Here is a 6,000-nt window from a genome sequence, read left to right as displayed (position 1 = left end):
GTCCTGGTTCGAGTCTCCAATATTTTTTCTTGTTGTTTTAACCATTTTATATATTATGTTATGAGTTTTCTTTATCAGTACTTTTCAAATTATTGATCACTATTGCCTGGATTGACTTGTGTCTAAGTAAGTTAATTAAAGGATTCACAGTGGTGGAAGTTAACAGTTTTTTCAATCCCTGAGTTGGAGCTCAGTGGTGTAAAAGCCTCTTTTTTTTTCTTCCCTGTAGGCTATGGGAGCCTGAGGGCTTTTAAACTGTCAATAGGCTTCTTAGCTTAATCACTGACTCCTGACTGAGATAACGCAGGGTGTGGCAGAGATAATCCAGTGGTTATGCAAAGAGACTTTCACAGCCCCTCAGCTATGCCACCGAGGTATAGTTCTTCTCCTGAGTTTCCTGGTTAAATCTCTGTCCCCTGGTGTCCCTCCCTGTCGCTGCTCCAGATTCTGAGGGTAGTAGCAATGGAGACTCAGAGTTGCACTTGGTGAGTCTCTGGGGAGTCCTTTCCTCCCTTCAGCTGTCCCCTTGTTGTGGAGCAGACTGGAGGTGGTGTCTCCACTGATAAACTGTTGAACTGTTAGCAGTCACTTAATCTCTCCTTAGGCCCCTCTCTCCTCTCTGTCACCAGCCACGCGTGTTTGTACTCACGGGTGATTTACTGGGTTCCTGTGGTCATTCTAGTCCTGTCTTGTTTCGGTCCGGGTGGTCTCCTTTGGTATTCCTAGTTGATCCGGGAGAGGAGAGGAGAGAAAGCGATCTGCTGCTCGTAGCTCCGCCTACGGAATTCGAATCTAAAAAATGATTTCTGGAAATAATAATTTGTACCATGAGCTCCGCAGTCTTTAAAAAGCAACTGATAATAAACTGCAATGGCGGCCGCCGAACGTGCGGCCAACAGGCGAGAAACGAACCTCCCGCCACCGCCGCCACCGCTGCGAGTACTCTGTCTCAAACTTTTTAAAGCACAGACTGAGGCTTTTTAATACATAGGCTGAGTCTTAGATATGTTGACTCTCTTAAAAGCTTAGTTCAGGGAGAACAAAAGCAACCGGTGGCAAATGATGTCAAAGGACATAAAGTATGGTGATGGTATGTATGATGTAGCATATCCTAATAAGGGGATTTTTCAAAGTTAACCCAATTGCCAAACAGTGTGATTATTGGAATAACTATCTATTGTCTTCTTGGACCCTAAGACAATAGAAATCTCCTGCTTCCTCTATAGAGCCTATGTTTTTCCCAATCCTGGAACCTCTGGGGTAGGGCTCACTTCCCTGCATGCTTCTAAGTCATACCAAATGATATTGCATCTGCTGATTCCAACCTAATCAATGCAATGAGTTCCATCTCAGCATGCTTCACCTCAGACTGTGTACAGAGACGACAGGCATGGAATGCCTTCACCCTCATCACTCTGGTGAGACTTTTCCTTTCATGGTATTCTCTAATTCCATTCCAGCAGCTTCACTTCCTAACAGGGTGCCAAAGCCTTGATATAGGCCTGGTCCTGTTAGATAGGGCACATGTTTGCATGTATCCATAAATTAGGGCAAAATATATACCTGAAAGCAAAAGTGCACAATAGACTGAAGCGAGTCAGTATCAAGTTCATAATGAAATAGCGTCCACTTAGATTTAAATACCCTCCTCACCTACTTCCTAATACAGTTCTCTCACTCACTCCAAAGCTGGCCTTGTCAGAGCAAGGACTGCAAAAGCTGAATAAGGGCAAGAGACTGATATACTTTAATGATGACTCTTTAGTCACTATCAGGCCATTCCACCAGCTGGGGCCCTAATCGGGGAATCCTGAGAGCCCCAAACAGACTTGATGGGCCTAGACCTTGAATAAATCCCTCTCTCCATTGTTACCAGTCATTTCTATTGGGAACAACACAATAGACCCCTTTGTGGGCCCCTACAGGACCTTGCCTTCAACTTGTGTCAACAATGGTAGAGAATGTTCCATCCTCCGAAGGAAGGATGGACAGCATACTCTATGCTACACCTGAGGAAGATGGGTCAATGCTGGGGCAGCACAGAATGTTCGTACTCATGACCACAGAATGTGAGCTTAGATCTACAGGGATGCAGAGGTCACACAGAATCCTAAGCTAATTATGGGCCCCAGATCACATCAAATCGATGGGGTTTACAGTCAATAATATTTATACTCCTTTCCCATATTGGGGAGCTACTCTCTTCCCTGATCCAGCTTTCTGGTCCTTTTTTCAGCCATGACATCATCTCCACAGACAATAACTTGGATCCACCTTCATATCAGATTTCAGGCTCAGGCAAAAAAAAAAAAAAATACTAGTATAGTTACAGGCCCTTTGAAATATAACTAAAATATTTCTAGTAGCTATCTACAAAATGGAGGACCCCCCAACACTTCATCTGCACTATTTCAGCCTTTAGGTCCATGATTGTCCAACAATTTGTTTCGCTTGTATGTTAACTTTCTTTTCAGCCACCAAGTTCCCAGATGCTAGCAGGATGTGAGCAGACTTCCCTGCACAGACAACCCCCCACCAATGTGCCTTGGAGCTCCACTTCCCCAGAGCCCTTCCCCACTAGGGAAAGAGAGAGACAGGTTGGGAGTATGGATCGACCTGTCAATGCCCATGTTCAGCGGGGAAGCAATTATAGAAACCATACCTTCAACTTTCTGCATCCCACAATGATCTTGGTTCCATACTCCCAGAGAGTCTGGCTGGAGCCATCCAACCAGGAACATTAGTACCTGGAGAGGGGGCGAGGATTGAGAAAAGAAAGAAGACAGTGCAGTGGGATCTGGAGGGCCCCAGCCCAATGACTGAGTGCCCAGATTTTTCTCACAGTCTTTTATAGCACACACAGTATGAAGTTTAATTATGCTGGCTCTGCATAAGGTTTCTCAAAATATAATCCAGGTGCATAAGCAAAGTGCAGTTTCTCAAAATATGAGCAAGATACAGTTGAGGCAAAAGTTCATGTAGTTAGACAATTATCATTTTCCCAGAGAGTCTGCAAAGTCTTTATCATTTTCTCAGCTTTTTTAAGCATCCTAAGAGAAAGGTCAGGGGCACGCAGAAGGCCTACTTTGCCAGCCTTTTGCTCACAGGCTCAGGGGCCTTGCCTTTCAAGGACCTGCTGCCTCCAACAGAGAGTTAAAGAATAGGAAAGCTATCAGGGGAGGGAATGGGATATAAAGGTCTGGTGGTGGGAATTGTGTGAAGTTGTGCCCCTCTTATCCTATGTTTTTTTCAATGTTTCTTTTTTATAAATAAAAAATTTTTTTAAAAAGTTCAGTCTGGTTATACATTTGAAGTCTTAAGTGCTTATTTTGAAGGAATTCAGCCTATGGTCTGTGCATTAAAAGGTTTAAGACATTCAATCAGTTTTTCCCCTCTCATATTAATTAAAAAGTGATTTATGAGACTACAAGTTAATAGGAGTGTACATCAACACCATTCCCACTATGAAAGGACTGTGTCCCAGTATCACCCCCCACCACGTCCCCCAGTGATGCTGAACATCTACTCTCACCCTCCACCCAGAGATTTTTTACTTTGGTGCCATACTCCAAATTCAGTCAAATCTTGCTTTGCATTTTCCTTTCTGTTCTTCTTTCTCAACTTCTGTTTATGAGTGGGATTATCCCATACTCATCTTTGTCTTTCTGACTTAGCTCACTTAACATAATTCCTTCTAGCTCTGCCCAAGATGGGTCAGAAAAGGTGGGTTCATTATTCTTAATGGCTGCATAGTATTCCATTGTATAAATAGACCACAGCTTTCTCAGCCATTCATCTGTTGTTTGGCACCTGGTTTGCTTCCAGGTTTTAGCTATTATGAATTGTGGTGCTATGAACATAGGTGTACACATATCTTTTTGGCTGGGTGTTATGGAGTCCTTAGGGAATATCCCTAGGAGAGTAATTACTGGGATCATATAGAAGGTCCATGTCTAGCCTTGTGAGAGTTGTCCAGACTGCTTTCCACAGAGGCTGGACCAATTTACATTCCCACCTGCAATGTAGGAAAGTACCTTTGTCCCCACATCCTCTCCAGCATTTGTTGGCTGCTGTCATTTTTGTTGTATGCCATTCTCACCAGGGTGTGGTGGTATCTCAATGTTGTCTTAGTTTGCATTTCTCTGATAATCAGTGACCTGGAGCAATTTTTCACGTGTTTACTAGCCTTTTGGATCTCTTCTGTAGTGAATATTCTGTTCATATCCTCTCCCCATTTTTGGATGGGGTTATTTGCTTTTTCATTGCGAAGTTTGGTGAGCTCTTGATATATTTTGGTCATCAATCTGTACCACCCGACTCCCCTCCTTTTTTTTTTTTTTTTTTTTTTTTTTTTTTTTTTTAGTGAGTCTGGCTAGGGGTTTGTCAATTTTGTTTTTATTTTTCAAAGAACCAACATTTTGCTTCATTGGTCTTTTGTATGGTTCTCTTATTTTCTATGTTGTTTATTTCTGCTCTGATTTTAGTGATTTCAGTCCTTCTAGTTGCCTTAGGGTTCCTTTGTTCCTCTTCTTCTAAGTCCTTAAGGCATGCAGTAAGGTTGTTTATTTGAGCTTTTTCTTATTCTCTAATGGGTGCTTGTATGGCTATGAGTTTCCCTCTGAGTACTGCTTTAGCTATGTCCCATATATGTGATAGCTTGTGTCTTCATTTTCATTTGTTTCTTGGCATATTTGAATTTCTTGCTTAAGTGCCTCTTTGACCCAGCAGTTATTTAGTAGTATGTTGTTGTGTTTCCAATTTTTGTGATTTCTAATAATTTTCTGTTTGTTGTTGAGTGTTAGCTTTACTCCACAGTGGTCTGAGAAAATGCTTGGGATGATTTCAGTGTTCTTGAGTTTGTTGATAGTGTCTTTGTGGCCTAATATGTGGTCTGTCCTTGAGGATGTGCTGTGTGGATTTGAAAAGAATGTGTATTCCAATTTTTTGGGGGGTGAATTCTGAAAATGTCCAGGAGGTCTAGTATATCCATGTCTTCAATTAATTCTCCTGTTTCTTTGTTGATTCTCTGCTTATTTGCTCTGTGTGTGAGAGTGGAGTGTTGAAGTATCCCACAGTTACTGTATTTTTTCAGTAGGTGGTTGATGTATTTAGATGGATTGGGTCCAGAGATGTTAATAATTACTAAATCTTCTTGGTTGATCTTCTCTGATCATTATGTAATGGCCTTGCCTATATTTTATTACTTTATTTAATTTAAAGTCTATTGTGTCAGAGATGAGGATGGCTGTTCCTGCCTTTTTTATGGTCTATTAGCCTGTATGATAGTTTTCCACCCTTTCACTTTAAGTCTGTGTTTGTTTGTTGGGTCAGGTGGGATTCTTAGAAGCTGCTTATGGTTAGGTTGTGTTTTCTGATCCATCCTCCTGCTCTGTTCCTTTTAATGGGTGAGTTTAACCATGGAAATTTATTGATATTTTGAGTTAAGGTATTGCAGTGCCATTATTCAACAATTAAAAGAAATATTTATTTTCCCTATTGTTGCCCTTGTTTTATTGTGTAGTTATTATTGTTGTTGTTATTGATGTCGTTGTTGTTGGATAGGACAGAGAGAAATGGAGAGAGGAAGGGAAGACGGGGAGAGAAAGATAAGACACCTGCAGACCTGCTTCACCACCTGGACCTGGGGACTGGAACTGGGATCCTTATGTCGATCCTTGCACTTTGCACCACCTGCACTTAAACTCACTGCACTACTGTCTGACTCCCTCAACAAATTTTTATTTGCTCTGATATATGGCAAATATTATGGTGATGTTCTTGTTTATAAGAGATCTTTTAGAAACTCTTTCAGGGCAGGCTTGGTGATGGTTGCCTCCTTTAACTGTTGTCTGTCTGAGAATGTTTTGATCCCTCCATCTAGTTTGAGTGAAAGTCTAGCAGGATATATTATCCTTGGTTGAAACCCTTTTTCATTCAGGGCTCAATAGATAGATATCTTGCCATTCTCTTCTGGCTTTTAGAGTTTGAGTGGAGAAGTCT

Source organism: Erinaceus europaeus, chromosome 6 (assembly GCF_950295315.1).
Source record: "Erinaceus europaeus chromosome 6, mEriEur2.1, whole genome shotgun sequence".
Lineage (NCBI taxonomy): Eukaryota > Metazoa > Chordata > Mammalia > Eulipotyphla > Erinaceidae > Erinaceus > Erinaceus europaeus.
The sequence above is the reverse complement of the archived record's forward strand: the minus strand, read 5'-3'. Positions refer to the sequence as shown.